The 19,149-nt window shown below is 44.6% G+C and overlaps 1 protein-coding gene across 1 annotated transcript in view; it reads left to right on the forward strand.

The window, feature by feature from the left end:
* The first annotated feature begins 624 nt into the window (after positions 1-624).
* IGSF11 (immunoglobulin superfamily member 11) overlaps positions 625-19,149 on the forward strand; it is a 109,887-nt gene continuing 91,362 nt past the window's right edge. Inside the window, exon 1 of the mRNA XM_062571857.1 lies at positions 625-689. The gene's annotated coding sequence lies outside the window, so the exon portion shown is untranslated. The remainder of the gene's footprint in view (positions 690-19,149) is intronic.

Below are 19,149 nucleotides of genomic sequence, written 5' to 3' on the forward strand. Positions count from 1 at the left end.
CCTGAACACTTGCATATCGCACTGTGCTGAACGCAGAAGTTGGGGCGACTCATACCTTGAAACAACAAGCCTGTAATATTTATACGGGGTGCAGGTCCCCCGCAGCCCACCCCACGCCGCTCGCTGTGTGCAGCCGCCCTCTCCTTCCACGCGGAGACCTGCAAGGGGTGGAGAGGAGACGCCCCGTGCTGCCCGCGGTCGCAGGGTGCGGGGAGGGGGGGGCGCCCCGCGGCCACCGCGCCCCTCGCCGCCCTGTGCGAGGGGTGGTGGGCGGGCGGCCCGGAGAGCGCGGCGGGGCGGGCGGATGCGTCCCCGGGAGCCGGGCCGGGGGTCGCGGCCGCAGCCCCGGGCGGCGGCGGCGGCGGCGGGCGCGGTGCGGGAGCCGGCGGGGGCCGCCAGGCTGCGCTCTCGGGCTGGCCGCGCCGCCTGGCGCCGTCCCCGGCTGCCGGGGTTGGGGCACGGCGGCGCCTCGCCGCGAGCGGGCGGTCCCGGGACGGCGGCGGCGGCGGCGGCGCTGGCGGGCGGCACCTGCGGCTGCGGGGGAAGGCAGGGCTCGGCGCCCGCCGTGCCCGGAGGCGGCAGCCCGGAGCCCGCTGCGCCCCTCGCCCGGCCCGGCATGACGCGGCGGCGGCCCGGCGGCGGCGGGCGGTGGGTGCCGGCCGCCCTGGCCGCGCTCCTGGCCCTGCGAGGTGAGTGCTGCACCGAGCCGGGCCGGGCCGAGCCGCGCCGCCGGCGGAGCGGGGCGCCCGGCGGCCGCCGCAACTTTCGGGGCGACGAGCTCCGCACGGGGCGCGCCGCGGGGCCGCCCCCCGTGGGGCGGGCGGGGTGGGGTGGGGGCGCCGGGGTGCCCCGCGCCCGCGGGTGCCCGGTGCCGGCGGCGGAGGAAGTTTCGTTCGCGGTCCCGCCGGTGATGCTCGGAAATGCGGCGGCGGGCGAGCGCTCTGCAGGCAGGCGTGGGGAAGGAGTCCTGCTCCCTTTCCGCTGCTTTTGCTGCCTCCCCTCCGCCTTCTTATTATTGCCGTTTATTATTATTTCTAACGGTGCTGTAAAACTTGCTGGAAAGTGCCCGGGTTTTGCATCGTGCTCCGTTGTCTGGGCCTAGCCCGTTGGTAAGCTCACCTGGATGGAAAACTCTGGTGTGTACTTCAGGCCCTACAGCAGCAGGGAACTTTCTGCAGGAGCGGAGTGCACTGCGGTGCTGGCGATGGGTTGCCCCGGGCCCTCGGGGCTGGGCACCACCCCGAGCACCACTGCCGCTTGCCTGAGGCGTGCTGCAGACTTTGGCTGTGTCCTGCCAAAAAGATAAGCTTGCAGCCCTGGGGATGTGGAGAGAGACCCAGACCGCTGCACCACCAACCTCCCTCATGAGCCCTTCCAAAATAAGATGCATAGCTGGTCCACTCTGTGGAGAGAGGACAGATCGCACGTGCAGATGCTCTTCACATCGCTTGGTGTATTGCTGGAGAGCACCGAGATGCACTGTGATAAGGGTAACGGAAGTACCTACAAAGTGTGAAACGTTCAGACTCATCTGTTGATCAGGTGGCGATGTCTTACCTCCAGTGATCTTCCAACTCTACTGCTGTGTGATCCTGCAGTGCCAAAGTTTACAACAGGCACTGCAGAATCAGTTACGTTTTACTGAGATCTACCAAGTAATTTTCTTGGGGGCTGCTCGTTTGTGCAGAGGTGCAGCACGCGGTTTTGTCGAGGTCTGCTCGGCAGTGAGCAGCGCACAGCCCTGCAGAGCCAGCAGGGCTCTACGGGCCACCTTCGCAACCTGGGAGCTGGGCGATGGGCTGTAAGTGCTTCCTGACAGAGCGGGAGGGCAGTAAAAAATATCGTGATCTTCCACAAGAATACCAGAGACGTCACATGTGTGCGAATCTCTGCAAGGTCTGGACAAAACTTTCTTGCAGCCTGGAGTTGAATGGATCCTGCTATTTTGGTCGCTGTGCCTGGTTTTGACTGTCCTTCAAGGTACAGCAAGCTGTTCCCCTCTGCACGGGACCTACAGAGGAGCAAATTGTGTAGTGGATAAAGCGAATTTTTCACAAATGCTTCAGCCCCAAAGGCACCCCAAGTCCTCTTTGCAGAAACTGTTTAGGAGTCCGAGTTGCCCACACAAGCTAGAAATTTCACCTGCTGGCTTCAAAGAGAAAAATCACAGGAAATAACCTTTTATGAGCATTTAACTGGAACAGATAATCTAAGCCATTTCGCACTATTTGTTTACCTTTTGTACTTCTCAGAGTTTGCAAAGAGTGTTCAGTGAAATTCACTTTTAGGTTCTCAGTGCCATGACTTTTTGGCTGCAGACATTGCAAAGATATAACTGTCTAGAAAATTACTGTGCCTACTGCAGTTAAAAACATATAAGTGATGAAGTGTTTCTGTTGGTATGATAACTATGCAAAAGCTTATAACAGTAACCACATTTAAAGTTAAAATTAAAGAGGCTTTTTATTATCTCTTTAGAAAAAAAGACTGATTCAATATTTATTTTTCATTTTGGGTTGAGAACATGCTGAGACAATGACAACAGAGAGTATTAGGCACATAAACACAGCTTTGCATAAAATAGTTGTATGCAGTAGTATAACAATTTTTCTTGCACTTGCCTTTAAGGTTTAAGGATACCTGAATGAACCACCTGCCCCCCAAGATTTTGTTTTTCTTTTTGTCTTAGGCAGAGTCTTTAGAAGCTGGTAGTAGATGAAAATAACGATGGTACATGGTCACTTCTGTGTTACACAGAAGTATGGCCATGTTTTTTGGTTGTTATTGAAACCAGAAAGAAAACCCTGGTGAAGCATAAGGAACACAGCTACACTCACGCAAGTTGCAAGAAAAACGGGAGATTTTGCTCTAAATAACTTTTGCAGGAGACTAGTAAGTATATTTCTGTTCTGAATTGCAAAGTTTGATTAGGGAGAGTGATTTTTCTTTTTGATGCTTTAGGTTGGTTTAGTTGATGGAGAAAAAAAAAAGATGGTGCTAGATGCAAAAGTAACAAATAATGGTGGAAGGATGGTGAAATGTAGGGTGAAAAATGTAAAAGTTAAAGGATCAGATAGCAAAAAAACATATAATCAGATGAAACGCTTAACACTCCCCACCAAAAAAAGAGAAAAAAAAAAAAAAAAAAAAAAAAAAAAAAGAAAAAAAAAGAAAAATGCCCAGGGAAGAAAGAAAAGTCCCTGGAGGTCATTTTGTCATTCTCACACTTTATGCCTATGGTAAAGTATAGTCAGACTTTGTAGTGAAATGCCAATCAAGTATTACAGTCCTATTTTCTTGTGTTTTGCAATTTGTCGAGTAGCAGTGATTCTTTTTTAACAAGAGCTAGATGGCTGCTTTCACTAGGCTTATAATAGCTATGTTTAGTGCTCCTGGGGCAGGGGCAGTGTCTTTGTTTTCCCTCTAAAGCTTTATGAGCATAATAACTTTTGTGGAAATAATATTTTGCAGACTCCCTTTAGAAGTTTATGGAAGGATGAGAGAGAGTTCTGTTTAAAGCTTCAAAACCAAACCGGTGATGGCGAATCAATCTTTCTACGTCGCCTGAAATAGCATCCTGTAAATTTTCAGATGTGTTAGAAATCGCACATCAGATACAGCTAATCCAAAGAATTTTCTTTTTTCTTTCTTTCTTTCTTTTTTTTTTTTTTTTCTTAAACTGTATGGTGTTGGGATCCTGTGATGTAGTATAACAACAGGTGAGATGTCAGTATGTTACGGTCTGGGCAGCTGGATCTTGCTAGATTGGGGGTCTGGCATGATTGGATCAGTGCAACACCTGGTCTGCAGCTTTTCACACAGGTTGGCCTTTTCAGTCCTGCTCTGAAGTCCTGCCAATCGGAGATTACTTTCACAGTGGACACAATACGTTTAAGTTCTGGCCTTGCAGCATCCTTTTGCTAATTCACGTTTTCTTTCCAGCTCTGCTTCAGGTCCTCAGCCTGAGTAGGAAAGGACTGGAACAGTCCTTTGCTCTTCGATGCTTAGGCATTTTTGGAACAGATTGCCATTTGTGTCAAGCAGTATGGTTTTGTGATGTGGAGATAAATCATTTTGCTGATGTGGAGATAAATCATTTTGCTCACAATCTGACTTTGGTCCCTAGTGGTAAGCACAGATGTGTTAACTACCTCTTGCATCTGTAAAGCGGGCATTTTGGAAACTGATTCTTTATATTTTTTTCCTTCAGTATTGCCTAAAATATGAATTTCCTTTGTAAGATTGCACTCTCCAAGGGATCTCAAAGTGTCTCAAGAACAGCTATATTTAGCTCCTCAGTAGCAGTGTGGATATACCAAGTATGGCATAAACAACTCATTAAGAAACTTAGAAATCATTTTTCATGTTTCCATTGAGAAGATGATTTTATTATACCAACAGTGTAGATGAAGAAAGGGAGGTTCAGAGAGGCTTCCTGAGCTGCTGAAGGTCAGTGGATGCTAGTAGTTCTGAGTGGCTTGGTCCAAGCTGTAACCAGAGGAGAATACTTGAATTTATGCAGCAGGTTAAGCAATACGGTAATGGTGCTCTTTAGGGATGTTCACTACTAAATTATGGTGAGTCATCTATATTTAGCAGGATGCTACTATCGTTCTTTTTAAGTGAAGTGCTTTTAACCTGGGTTTATTTCAAGAAGTGCATGCACTGAGAATTTGTTCTTTGTGGTTTTCTCCTTTTGGAGCACTAACGCTGCCTTCGCTTTTATAAATGTTCAGAGAGAAATTTAGCTCCTGGTTGTTAAACAAACAGTAGTGTAACAAAGACAGTCTGCCTTCTGTTTGAACAGTCATTTACGAACATCAGCTAACTGAGAGTCTCTAAACTCACTTTGTTAAGGAAGTCACTTTGATCTATAGCTTGGAAAACTGAAGTGTATAGAGGTGAAATCATGTAGCTGTTGTCATATAGGACATCTGCCCAGCTCTGCTGTCCAGAAGTCACTGTTGCAGGGCTCCTGGTCATGTACCACCCTACTTTTCTCTCACAAATATTTTGCGTCTTACGCACTAGGGAAGGAGAACACTATTTCTGTTTATGCACAGTGAACTGTTTTTTTTTTCTCTCCCTTATATGTTGTCAACTCTTTGGATTTGGAGGTCAATTCTGACCATTCTGGCTTTTGTCTTCATTTTTTCTTCATTGCTTGAGCTGTGTGAAGGACCAGTCTGCTGTTGCATTAGGATTGAGGAATCTGGCTTCATTCTGACTGGAAATAGAAATTAAATTCTCTTACACTTTTGAAAGGAAATTTGTGAGAGGAATTTCATTTCAGGTCAACCAATATTGTGTTTCTATGTGGAATTTTATTATTATAATTTAAAGAACATCCTAAGCAAGAAGGAATTGATGTGAGAAATCAAAACTTTTCATCCTGAAGGTGCTTAAATAAGATATTTCTATGTTCTTGACCAATTTTCTATGTTCTTGACCAATTTTCATGTTTTTCATTTGAAATACAATTTTGATTTTACAAATCATCCCAAATGTGATAAGGTTTGGTTTACTGGAAGTATATCTAAAAGCTCAAGTTGTTCATTTTTTTTTATTTCTAAAGAGTATTTTAAAGCAATAGTGCTAAAATCAGCTGGCAGCAATTGGTGATATTTGCCTGCAATTGGTGATAGTCCCTGCCCATTATTTTTGCAGTTCTGACACATGTATACCAACACCATATGTACATATACCTGTGCACCATGCAGGAAGGCATGCCTATGTCCTTTCCTTAGTCGCTGCAGTGTAGAACACAGTTTGCACCAAAAGAAGCAGAACATGGAATAGGAAATATGACAATTTTGTATTAAAGAAATAGAACCCCTTTGTTAATCTTTGTTTCCCTTTCCAGAGCGCTCACCGGAAAGAGTCAGCACAGGATTAATAGACTGAGCACAGCCATTTATTACCTGTGTATGCCTGGAGTCACAGCTCACCTCTTGGCAGTACAGCAGCACTTGTGTGTTTGCGTATCTACATGAAGTTGCATGCGGGTGGATTTCTATATTAGAGGGATCAAATCACTTAAGGATAAAAACTTGTGCATTTTTTTTTTCACATCCTCATGAGTCGACAGAGGTACAAGAGTGTGAGCTGGGTTCTGTTTCACAAGCATCAGCAAGAAAAAGCCAGTGTCTGAGCTGCACTCAGATACAGCTGGACTTCAGGCTTCTACATTTTGAGGAATACCAAAATGTCATTTCAAGGGGTCCCTTTCACTCAGAAAATAATAGGCACAGAAGTTTCTCCGTGTCAGCAACAAGGCTGAGCTTGGACAGCTAAGCCCTGTCTTGCAGCCTGTTGAGTTAACCTGGTGGATGATGTGAAATGCTGCTGGATACCCAGACCTTATGCTCCTGGTTTGTATGGACTACAGGTGAGCTGTCTGCATTCAGCTCTCCCCCTGACTGGTGCAATAACAGCACCTGCCAGGAGTAAGTGGGTTGGTTCAACCTGTCTGCATGCCCATGGGGAGGGAACATTGCTTCCTAATCCGCATTAGTTAGAAGTTGGTTAATGCCTGGAAACATGAGGGTGAGTTGCTGGTATGCTCTTTTTTTCTGACTCTATTTAATGTGTCTGTGAATGTTCCCAATATCTTTATAGATGTATGGGCCTCTGATTTCTGCTGAGCTATTTAATTTACTGATAACATGTGCTAATCTTTCCTGGTGATTAATTATGGGCTGTGTTCAAAACAAACAAACAGGAAGAAGAAAAACAGAGAAGAAAAGAAAAAGAATAATTGTTCCTTTATGTCTGGTCACATTTCCTGTTCTTCAGTTGTATTGAACAGCCTTTTGTCTTTCTCTCTCTCTCTCTCTCTCTCTCTCCATCTCTCTGAAAAAAAGAAGAGGCAGGCAGAAAAAGAAAAAAAATGATAAAAATGATTGATAGAAGCACCTGGTTCACTTCTTGATACCCATCTGATAATTTGTTCCTATCTAACTCCTTTCTGGATCAAATAGTCCCAGTTTTAAGAGTGCTTGGAAGTTTCTTTTGATCAGTAATTGTTACTTACTGAAGAATAATTAAACTTTTCTGTCCCTTCTATGCTTTCAGATGAGCTAACTAGACATAGTAGTCCTCACTGAGGGTGCACTATCACTGTTCACAATGGCATTTTAATACCTCAGCATCCTTTTCTGCCTCAGTCTTTAGATGTCCTAACAGCTTTTTTTGTTGCTGTTGTTGCCCACTGCTCTATATTGAACAGATGTTTTCACTGAGCTGTTCACAGTGATACCAAGATATTTTCCTCAAGTGATTACAGTTAAATTAGAGCCCCATCGTATGTGAGTCGTTCAGATTATTCTCTCAAGTTTGTATTACTGTCAGCCTGATAACGTTGCATTTCATCTCGCATCATGCTGCCCGCTTGCCTAGCTCAGTTAGATCCCTTGGAAGTCTCTCACAATCTTATTTTGTCTCAGCCAGCCAAAATCATCTTGCCAGCTCACTGTCCCTTTCCCAGATATTAAGGAATAGATTAAACCACCCCAGGGCTGGTATGAAACCTGGGGGTAATCCCTTGTAATTGGGGCCAGTGCAAGGGCAGGGGGAGCAGGGCTGCTTCCCTCCGAGCCCGGCCACTGACTGAGGACAGCAGCTGTGGGCTCAGGCGGGCACACCAAACCTGGGTGGCCTAGCAGTAACCCCCCGGGGACAGGGGAGTCTTCAGCCCCAGGCACAGCCTGGGAACGTAGGGCTGGGGCTGGCACCAAACTGGCCTCCTGCTCAGAATGGTTTACTAGCTGTGCTTTGAAGTGAGTGAAAATTAATCACTTAGTCCTGACCTTTTCTTCCCCAAATTTGAGGAGATTGAAAGGGCACAAGTTCCCTTGAACAGAGATCAAGCTCTTTTGTCTCCCATTTAGGGGTTAAAGGAATTGGTCCAGTTTACGTGATCCCTTCCAGGATAGCCTGAACCTTCTCTTAAAAAAAAAAAAAAAAAAAAAAAAAGTGTTGCTAATTTTCAGGAACACCTGGCTTAGCAAAAACTTCCATATCTTTGCTAGCAGGACAGCCGCTTTGGACATTTTACTCTCCTGTTCAGCAGCTTTAAGTTTGTCCTTTGAATATGCTTAAAGGATTGTTTGTTTTTTGACTCCTGTGATTTGGCCTTCAATCCCATCTCAGCCCTCCACCTTATGAAGTGCCTACTTAGACTGAATGGCTTGTTGTTCCTTTTGTTTGACCGTAAAATGCATTTCCTTGCTTCTTAGCCGTTTTTTGTTCAGGGGTACCAAATACCTCTCCAGTGCCTCTGCTGAAATTGCTTCAAGTAACCACCATACTGGGTGTAACAACCTTAAATTTCCTGCTTTTTGGAGTTAGGCTGTTTTGACCAGCTTGCTTGTAATTGTTTTTTCTAATGCTTAAGGATTGTGCTGCTGTCTTCGGACAGGATTTCTCTCACAGGGATGTTGATTTTGATTATGCAGCGGTCACCATTACTTTATGACTCAGGTTACTTTTGCATCAGTTGTGGTGTTTTCACTTCTACCATAACCTAGGACTGACTGTCCCAGGTAGTGGTGCTCTTTAAGACCTTGCAAAATTGTAACACACACCCTGCTGTGACACTTAGACAATTCCTCCATGTGCTGCTGAACTCAGCTGTTATTACCTTTTTTTTTTTTTTTTTTTTTTGTTACTTCTTTGCTTTCCCTCTGTACTGTGCTCTAAGTAGCCTCTTCCTGATCAGGAGGCCACTGGTAAATCCAGGCTGCTGTAGTGAGACTAGGTCTTTAGTTAACTTTTCTCCCTGTTCAGCCTTGGCCAGACAGACAGACTCTGCATATTACTCATCTTGCAATCTGATGTTTCCGTCCTTTCACCCATGTTGGATTCCCAGGCAGTGCATCGTGCAGTGATGAATGCTGCAGCTGTGGATCCACCGACTAGGAGACATGTTGGGCATTTTAACCATCTGTTAGCATAGCTATTTTGTCCATTTCTTTCACTGTGCAACAGTCGCAACTGCACTGTGTTGTAGGGATTGGTATGCTGCAGGTGTCAGCCTGAAGCTCATAGCTTCTTGGAGCCTCTTGTTCCAACTTCAGACCAACCTGCACCAACCTGCATTCCTATACAGTCTGTCAGCATCAGCCACACTCTGAAATGGTAGTTTTTGAAGTGACAGTTTGTAAAATACAGATTGGTGGGTGTTTGTGTAGGGAATTCTCTGGGTCCCTTTGTCCTCTGGGTGTTGCTTGCTCTACTACCTCTAATGGACAGGGCCTGGTGTCTGATGTCCTCAGAGATTCTTGGGGAAGGAGAGAGGGGGCTTCCCAGGGGCAGACCCTGTTGTTTTACCAAAGACCAGTGAGAGGAGATGCCAGGGGCCTTCTGCAGCAGGCTGCTGGGCTTGTGTGGTTTGGGCTCCTTCTGTAATTGAGGGCCCATTTGGGCTTCACTAACTGAGGAGTATGATGTCTGAGCATCTCTGTTGGCTTCCAGACTAGCAGCTCCATAACCAGCTTGGCTTCCTGGCCGTATGTTGAAGAGATTGAGAGGACCTTGGCTACTTGGCAGAGGGACAGAATAGCCGTAGTCTGTCTGCAGAATCATGATGTCTTTCATTCGTCAAGGGCAACTGTTCCTTTTGCCCTGAAACAGCTGGTGTACCCTGGGCCATATTATGGGACTCATCCACAATCAGCACCTTCCTTTCCTGTGCTACCGATGATATGAAGTGCAGGTTTGCATTTCTCAGCTATATGCGGCTGCAGCAGGGCTGAGTTTTGCTTGTTCTTTGGGGACTGTTCTGTGTTAGCTTCTTGAGTTTTTCTTTTTCTTTTTCTTTTCCCTTTTTTTTTTTTTTTTTTTTTTTTTTTTTTGCTTTTGGTGCATAGTCTCATCTGTTCTTGCTGCTCTTGTCCCTATTTCCACTAGCTTTATTTTTTTATTTTATTTCTTTTCCTGAAGACCACATTTTTGGTTGCCAGATTGACAATGAATGTCTGTTTATCCACAGAACAGCTACAATGTGGCAGATTTCCCCCACTCACCCCATCTCCATCCTCTGGCCCTCTTCCATGTCCCCTAGTTTGGCCCGCCAGGAGCTCCAGCCCTGAGCCAGAGGGGCAAAACAGAAGCGACTGCTGTCAGTGGAGGGGGGAGCCGAGGCGCCCTGCCACTGCCAGCTTGCGTTGCATCCTCGTTGCAAAGAGCCCTTCCGGAGTCAGCGGTTTGTGGGAATCATTGACAGGAGGTGCCGGCGAGGTGCTGAGTCAGAGCGAGGTGTGCTTGCCAAGGCACTGCAGCAGAAGGAGCCCGCTCGCCTCGCATGGAGGAAAGCCAATGGACTATGGGTTTCCTGGCTGCCTTTTGGGCTTTTTTTTTTTCCCTTCCTTTTCTGAGGCTGCAATTCAGCAGCAATGATGCAATGCATGTAAAGGAGAAAAAGAAAACAGACCTTAAGGGGAGAGAAAGATTTTATTTTTTTTCCCCCTTTTTCTGTCCTTAAGCACTGGGGATTTGGGTGTGTGGGCTCCATTCCCAGCTGCTGCTAGTGGGGCAATTTCCATGCTCCAAGCTATGTTTTGCAGTGGCAGAAAGGGTGAGAAATACATGTTGAGGATCAGAGACAAGTGAGTGCTTCAAGTGGCAGATTGATGTCTAGCAGATGAGGAAGAGGAGCATGCGGCACCCTAGCTGGGGAAGAGGGTATAGTGTGGCAGGCCAAAATCTGCAGCAAAATTAAGTGATTGAAAAGCTGTTTTGTCTTCTCCTTTCTGAAAGCTGCTTTTGCTGCAGTGTCCTGCTGCATGTCTGGGGGCTTGAAATGCAGTCTTTGGCGTGCAGAAAAATAGGTGCTTGTCCTGTATATATCTAGTGCCTGATAAAGCTCCAGTTCAAGCCCATGAGAGGTTTGTTACTGACTCTTCGCCTCCTTGAGTATGGCCAGTGCTATCCTGGAGATCTGGCTCCTTGCCTCTTCTTTGCCCCAGGCTGACTTTGACCTTCTTTTTCTGTCTCCCCCTCTGTAACATAGGGTACAATTTCCCTGCCACGGACAAAAGTTGGTAATTGCACAGTGATCTAAATATATGCAGTACTATCTTCATATACTGTGTGTGAGTTTGATAAATACTACTTTTATAGGAAGAGTACTTTTTGTTTGGATAACTACTTTGTAGAAGGAGATGAAGAGCATGAAAAAGAAGGCTCACAAACTTTTCAAAGCCTTTCGTGTGTACACTGAGCTCCAACCATCCACATTTCTAATGCTAATCTTTATATATTGTTTCTCTCCACTGACTTAGGTACCGGCCACGTTATCTAGATCTTCATCCGTATTGGGTTGATGGGAAAACTGAAGCTCAGATATGGGCAGTGCCTTGCCCAAGGTCATGCAGGATTCCCGTGGCTGCTCCGGGGTTGGAGACTGTGTCTGCTGACTGCCAGCCCTGTGCATTAGTCACGGGCGTGCTGATGTACTCAGTGCTGCACTGACTTCTTTCCCTCCTGGATTTTAGTGGTAAAGGCTCTTGGATGGTTATTGATTTCTGAGTCTTTAAAGAAAACCTGCAATGCCTAAATTGAATGCAGTTATTCTCCCTTCCTTGCGTTGGTTGCCTCCACAGTAAAAGGCTGCAGAAGTATTTGCAGAGGGCCTGCAGAGAGGTGGCCCAGGGGTGCTGGGGAGGGGTGTATATGTATTTGCAGTGCCCAGGTGCCTTGCCCCTGCTTGCTGCCTGTTTGTGTTCTGGGTGTTACCAGTGATGCTAGTGGCAGTCTTTGAAGCCATCTGTGGCTTCAGGGGGAAGTCTTGCCCCCCTCTGTTCCGATGTGAGACCCTCAAGGGGCAGCTTAACTGTGACTAGGCTGGAAAGGCTTATGACGCTTTGTTGTGTGACCAGCCCTTCTTCACTTTTTGTTTCGGCGTGAGTTTTGTAGTGGTTGGTGGAGATGTGTTACCCCAGACACTGTCACAGAATAAAGAGCGGATCCTCTTCTCCTGCATTTTAAAGGATTATCCTTGTTGCTCTAGGGAACCTTATTTTCCATCTAGACAATTTCAGTCCTTCCTTGTTATCCACCCTCTATCCATACTGTGACTTTGTTCTGGAAATGGAAAAAGATGTAGAGAGCTTTGTCTGTCATATCTGGGATTTTCCAAGGTACGTATGGGAATTAAGCACTCACTTCCCTTAGGTTCCTTTTAAAAAGCCCAGCTGATATGAATTTATGTTGAAGATAAGCAAGGAGAGGAGACTGTTCCATGATTCCTTATTTCAACAGCGCTGTAGCAATTCTACCTGGCTTTGATGTAGCAATTGTCACAGTAAAGCTTATCGAGATTTTGAGGTCTTTGGGTTGGGAGCTGGGAGAGGAGTCCTTGAGTGATCACTGATGCCCTTACCTCCTCTCCTGCTGTACAGAAGGTCTGGCAAAGCACCCTTAAGTACTGTAGAAAGAACACTTGTGTAATAACGTGTAATAACACAGTATGAAGCTATCTTGTGCTGTGCTAAGACTTGATAAATATACCTGACATTCACTGGGCTGAAGGCTATGCTTACTACTACTTGGCTGAGAATGATGGAATTGGGCAGAACCAAATCTGCTCTCATTTCAAAGTAGTAAAGCATATGTGGATGATGAGGTGTAGTGTTTAATTGCAGCATGTTGCCAACAGCAGTGGTAGCGTTTACCCTGGAGGCAATTGAGATTATTTTGACAACTATAAGAACCAGTCACTCTCTTCCTCTATAACCAAATAACTGCAATTTGCATTAGTTTTCCACAAACACAGAAATCCAGTGGCAATCGTCATCATTTTAATTAAAAGTAAACAAATATGGCACAAAAAAGTAGAACAACTGTTGAGAGACCAAACAAGTAACAGGATATGACTGGCAGTTTGAACATGTCATAACACAAAACAAGATGAAGAAACTGTCTTCATCTTTGGTTATACGTGAGAACCCCTTCTGGGATTTTGTTTTTGTGGCTAAAAATAATAATAGATTGTATTTTACATTTCGTTCTGGAATGCTTCCCTTTGGCTGTCAGCAGACATTATGAAGCTTCATGGTCTGTGGCTCATTTGTCTGCTCTGTGTGAAATAAAAGTGATCTTTTATCTTCATTTGACAGACAGGGAAGGTGAGGCATGGAGAAGGGAAGCCACCTGAGAAGTCAGCAGCAGGCTGGGATTAGGACTTGTGTCCTCTGGTGTTTTGAGTTATTTCTAGTTGCGAGCCAGTGTAGCGAGGGTGCTACTGGCACCTCATCTTGCAGCCCCATCTCAAGTGTTGAGCTTCCCCTGGGGCCACTGACCTTGTCAGAGTCGCTGGCTGAGGGAGGGGAAAAAGTGGGTCTGATGGGGACACTGACACTGTCACCTCCTGTCAATGATCTGCTTGTTGGACAAAAAAAAAAAAAAAAAAAAAAAAAAAAAAAGCCCACCCTCCCGCTGAAATTATGTGAAATGGGCCTAAAGTGTGGACATCTCATGGAATTCAGCCAGCTGCATAAAGCTTCCATTAATTTTGGTCTAACTTATTAAAAGGATGTTTTGGATTTTTCTCTCAGCTCCAATGTGTAGTTCATCCTAAAAACTCAAAATCAAACTGCAATTTAAAATCAACGCAGGTCTCCTTAACCAGGCTTTTAAAACAAAAATGTGTAACGCTCAAAGCAGATTAAAGACAAAAGGCTGTCTTAATGCAGTAATGAAGCTGGACAGTCAAAATCAGGCAGTACTGGAAAATGCATAAGTTAAAGATGCCCTGTTATGTATCCTGTATCTTTTATGGCATGAATTTTATAGTCTGAGTGGTAGTAAGATTAGAGGCAGGTGAATAATTTATAGCAAATAATTTATTTAATGAATTCTTATTCCATTTCTTTGAATTCTTCCATTGTTTGTGAACATTCTGTGGTTTATTCACTTCTTACTTATTTGATATTACTTACTAAATAGCTTCTACAAATACTAGTTGACATATGTCATGCTTTTAATCAGTTTGTTTTGTGTGTGTGTGCATGTGTGTGCGCTGGGGATGGAGGGGGACGGAGGTGGGGGGGTTGTATCAGAACTCCAAATTTGGTTGCCCTGGACTGATTAGAACAAAATTCCATTGCATGGTGTTTTGGTGTCCTGACCACAATAATTGTTAGAATTGGGCTATATTTTTGAAAGATTTCAAGAATTGGTTATTATTGTTTAATAATTATTCAGGCTATTATTGTGGATAGTCAAGTTCAAATTTCACTTTTGCCAGCATGTGCTAAAAATTGCTTAAAGTCTGTTACCTCCTTGTATGATCATGTCGCTGAATTAGAATAGTTTTAGAAGTGAACAAAATGAAATAAGGTCCACAGTCAGCAGAGCACTGACTTAAGGCAAATTCTTGGGTAGACGTGTGTGTGTCTAAATGTGTATGTGTCAGCAAGTGTCTAAATGTTTTGCTGAATTAAAGCCCCAAAATATAGACTGAAGCAAGCTAATCTTTCATGAAAATGAACATATACGAGATTTTCTTTGTTTTGTTTCCTTATCTGCAATTATGGGATAGTGTATCTTTCAGATTGGTGTGGGGACCTAGATACAGATAATGCACTGGGTTATAATATTTCTGATTTCATCGAACACAAGACAATTCACCTGAAATTTCATGTGTCATTCTGTGCCTTTTTTCATAAACACTGGAGGAAATAGCCTGAAGAATTGACAAAAAATAACTGTTAGTTTTGCTTGCCTCTTCTTTATTTATAACTTCTTTCAAGACATCAGATTGCAGGATGTGTTCTCTGTGCTTTTACTGGCTTATCATATCTCTAAAGCTAATTCATAGGGAAAGGTTAAACATTGCTTGAAAAAAGTGACCCTCAGAGTTGGAAGAACTTTCCTTAGGTCTTCAAGGATATTTAAGAGTTCTTATGACAGCCTCCCAACATGTTTAAATAATATAAACCTTACAAGGTCTGGCTTTTTCTGTGCATGTTTTGGAGGCTATACATTGTGAAAACACAGTTTCTGAAGTTAAATGATGTACCATTTGGTTCTGTAATGTGAATAGTGGGGTTGGCTTGGCTGAGAAGCACTATTAAAATTTTTTAGGTTTGTGGGTGAGGATGAGACCTCATTTCCTTCCTGTTTGTGCCTGGAGGTTGATCTGTGTGGACTCTCATGTCTAATAAAGAGTTGGGCCCAGCCCAGTCTTTCCTCCTGGCAGGTGGTTTCTCTCCTCTACCTAGCCACCTCATTTCATGAAGCTTTTATGAAGAAAGGTAAGGTCTTTAAGGCTTTTACTTCTCTGTCAGAATTGTTTAGTGTTGGCCACTGAATTCAGAAGTTACCAGGGAGAGACGGGGGAGGAGGAGAGGATAGGAGGTACAGATAGGTGGTATGGGTGCAGGAGCCTGCCTCGTTTCCTAAGTAAATAGGCTTTGATGCATGTGGATATATTGAATGCAGTGGCTAGCTGGAGACCACAGACAGCTCAGGTCACTGTGGGCTGGGAAGAGAGGAAGCCACCTCTGGGTGATGGATGATGTGTGAGAGGAAGCCACTCAGGTAGGCAATGAGCTTTGAGCGAGGAAGGGAGATTGTTCCTGCTGACTTGCATAAACTGAAATGAGCCCTTTGGAGCATAGATTCAAAGAGGTAATATATTGTTTCTAGTGCCACAGTGGGTACAATTGGAAACCCATCCAATACATGCTCTCTACCAAAAAACAAACCAGTTATATCATAAGAGTAAGCCTGCAAACTGTGGTCATCTGTCTCCATCAAGTCCTTGTAAGCAAGAGCCTAACAGGACATAAACCAGAGGAGGGCTTTATCCAAGGGAAAGTTTTTGGACCTATGAACACATTTACCATCCCTCAGGTGATGGCTGAGGTCCCAGTCTTGCACACATGGAAATCAATAGAGTAGTTTCAGCTCTGTGTGATTTGGAAGGCGAGGCAACGTTTGCAGGGCAGGAGGGAGGAGCGCTGGAGCCAGGCTAGCAACATGTGCTGCAGGTCAGGACTGCAGAAGCCTCGAACTGACCCGTTTCCTCATCTGTTCCTATTAGCCTGGGCTCCTTACCTGCTTGGCCTCCATCTTATCGTCTTCTGTGATCCCAGCTCAAAGGCTGTGGAAAGACCTTTAAGGAGAACCTGGCAGTGAAATTCTGAATTTTGCACCAGAAGATTTCTCTTGTCTTTGCAGGGCTTTTAGCATGTTAATCACATAAAATATATCCAGGCTTACTGTTGATCACCAGTACATTTAATAACCCATCAATACATTTTGTGAAACTAAAAAGCAATCACCTACACCAAATAAAAGAAATAGCAAATGGTCTCAACAGCCTGCGACGTGTCCTTACGTGCTATGTGGATGCATTTAGCAGCAGAATTAGAAGAACTACATTAAGTACATGTAGGTAATGATGACCTTATAGCCTGTAAGGGTGGCGGGCATTCATTTCTGTGACAGAAATACAATCAAGGGACTGTTTGAGGCAATTGCATCCTTTTCATTTTGGGATCAGAGCCTGGTCAGTTCTGGGAGCTGGGTGATCGAAGGCCACTTCTGAATTTAGCTTTGGCTTGCTTTCATAGGGCAAAGGGCAAAATGGGTTAGTTTAAAAAGAAATGTGGCTATGTCTCCATCCAGTGGCTAATGCCACTGTTAACAAGTTGGCATTCCATGGAGATTTAGCTGGTGAATGAAGGGCTCCACAGCTTTATATGGAGAAGAGATGTCACAAAAGGAGAATGTGGTAAACTGCCTTTCTAAAACTGACCTTTACAGAGGCCCAAGATGTATCTTGCCTTGTTTTCTACTTTTCTCTGTTGTGCTCTCCTCTTCTGTGCTATAAATGCAGATTTGTTAATAATTCTGTTACATTAATTTGTTCTTATTATTAAAAATTGTTTTATAGTCACTCAGGAGAAATGCCAGTTGTGACATAGACCAACTGGTTCTGCAGTGACTCCTATGGGAAAATGCATAGTTTCAGACCTAGATAGCTTGGACTGTACATCAGGCTCTCTGTGTGTCTGTCACAGTCAGACAGGACAAGTCAAAATGGGCAAAGGGAAAGAAAATAAACAAATTTCCGCATCCACAGCAGCTGGAGTGAACGTCAAACAGATGGGCTCTTCCACCCCGATTATCCTAACCTCCTAAATATAGAAATACGGTTGGCCTTTTTATTTTTTTCCCCTTCCTCTCCTTTTTTTTTTTTTTTTTTGGGGGGGATAAATTTAAATTACCCAAGGGGGTGGTGTTAACACATGCTAGGGCAGTGCTAACGAGTGCAAATAAAAGTCATCTGTTGACAGAGTTAGATCACGGCTTCTGCTCATTACTCTCCCCCACTCTGCTTGATGTACGTAGGGGCACACGTGCACACACCTACCTACCTACCTACTTACTTACCTCTGTTGGGCAGTGAGGGTGTGTATGCATGTATGAGCACATTTTCATTTCAACTCTCCTCTGTGGCTACACAGATGCAGACAGTAAATAAGTACCGAAGAAAATTAGCAAAAATTTCATGTGTTTGCCACCTTCCCCAAATCCAAATCCTTGCAGGGGATTTGGTAAGTAGATCGAGCAGTTGTACCTTAAGCCACTGGAACAGCTCACAGCTATTTTGGCTATCATTGCACAAATGTGCTAATAGAATATACTGTGGGTAAAAAGGTGTGCGAAGTGCTTTTACCCTGTCCTTGCCTTGCATTTTTATGCAGCTTGCAGAGCAATTGAAAGGATGACAGTGCTAGCGGCTGACTGGCAAGGCCGTGCCTGAACACTGTTGTCCTTTTTGTCCTGCAGTGGTCGACATCAGTAGAGCAGGAGCAAGGTGGTGGTGTGTGTTATTTTTGGACTACCTTTGTACCTTTGCCGTCCTGAGGACTTGATTAGTTGATTAGGGACACACTGCTGGGAAAGAGTTTTTTTTTTTTTTTGTTTGTTTTTTTTTTTTTTTTTTTTTTTCCCAAACATGGGGGAGCACAGCATTTTGTCCATGGTATGTTTTCCATTAATTCCCTACGTTACTTTGCTTTTGCTTTTTCTTGTCTTGGGATGAAATTTCATGATTGTTTTTAGGTTTTTATTCCCTGAGCAGCTATGGATGCAGGAGGCAAGGAAAGGCAGGAGGAGGTGCTACTTGGAGAACATAATGGAGAAGAGTGGAGTGAGAATAAGGCCACGTTTCTCATCCCTGCTATGCTGTTTACTTGCACCCTGGTGTGCACTCAGACCTGCACATTGCTTTCTCCATCTCCAATAAGCAAATGTCAGCGACTTGTTTTCCTGCATGCTGGCAGGGAAAATTATGATGTCAGTTCTATATTATTATTACCACCGTAACCGTGGACTATGTACAATGAGGAAAAAGGTTTTCAGTAAAACTGCCCTGACACGAGGCTCAGCCAAGCAGTACTACAATGTTTTTTCCCTTGTCATTATGTACAAGGGTATGTTGTGCTCTGTGGATGTATCTATACTAGTATCAGTGCAGATATACAAATAGACCATGAATAAGACTTCAGAAACTCTGTGAAGAGATTCTTTATCTTATGGGCTGCACTCCATGTAAGGCTAGCACTTGGTTTATTAAAGCTCCCAAGGCTCATTTTGCTTGCGTGCTCATGCTCTCCTGCAGAAACCCAAACATTTGGAACCTTAATCCCACATGCCAGAGTGCTTTCTGTACCATTAGCTTCTATAGTATCTGCATCTTCCTTGGAAGTCTTCCCAACGCAGAAATGATAGACAAGTGTTGGAGTAGGCTGGCCAGGGAAGGTGTAAGATTTCCACTGTGGAGGATTTCCACTGTGGAAGAAGGCCTTTAAGAATAGGTTCAATTAGCCTCTAACTGGTTGACAGCGCTGTAGAAAGTCTTACCTCAGAGTCAGAAGGACAAAGCTGGTGATTTCTCGAGGGCTGCTGAACCACAGATTGTTAATTCTGGTCTTCTTAGGTTATAGTGTGTTCTCTTGATACTCTGAGGCCATGTGAATGAGTGCTGTCTGGACCATGAAGCGCCCAGATTTTATAGGTACTATGCAGCATAGTGAAAGCAAACATATCTGGAAGCTCCCCTGGAAATGATGTGGGTTTGATGAGGATCACTCTCCAGGCAATAAGCCCTGTTGGGCCCATGCTCATGTCTGC

The sequence above is a fragment of the Rhea pennata genome, chromosome 1 (genome assembly GCF_028389875.1).
Source record: "Rhea pennata isolate bPtePen1 chromosome 1, bPtePen1.pri, whole genome shotgun sequence".
Taxonomy (NCBI): Eukaryota; Metazoa; Chordata; class Aves; order Rheiformes; family Rheidae; genus Rhea; species Rhea pennata.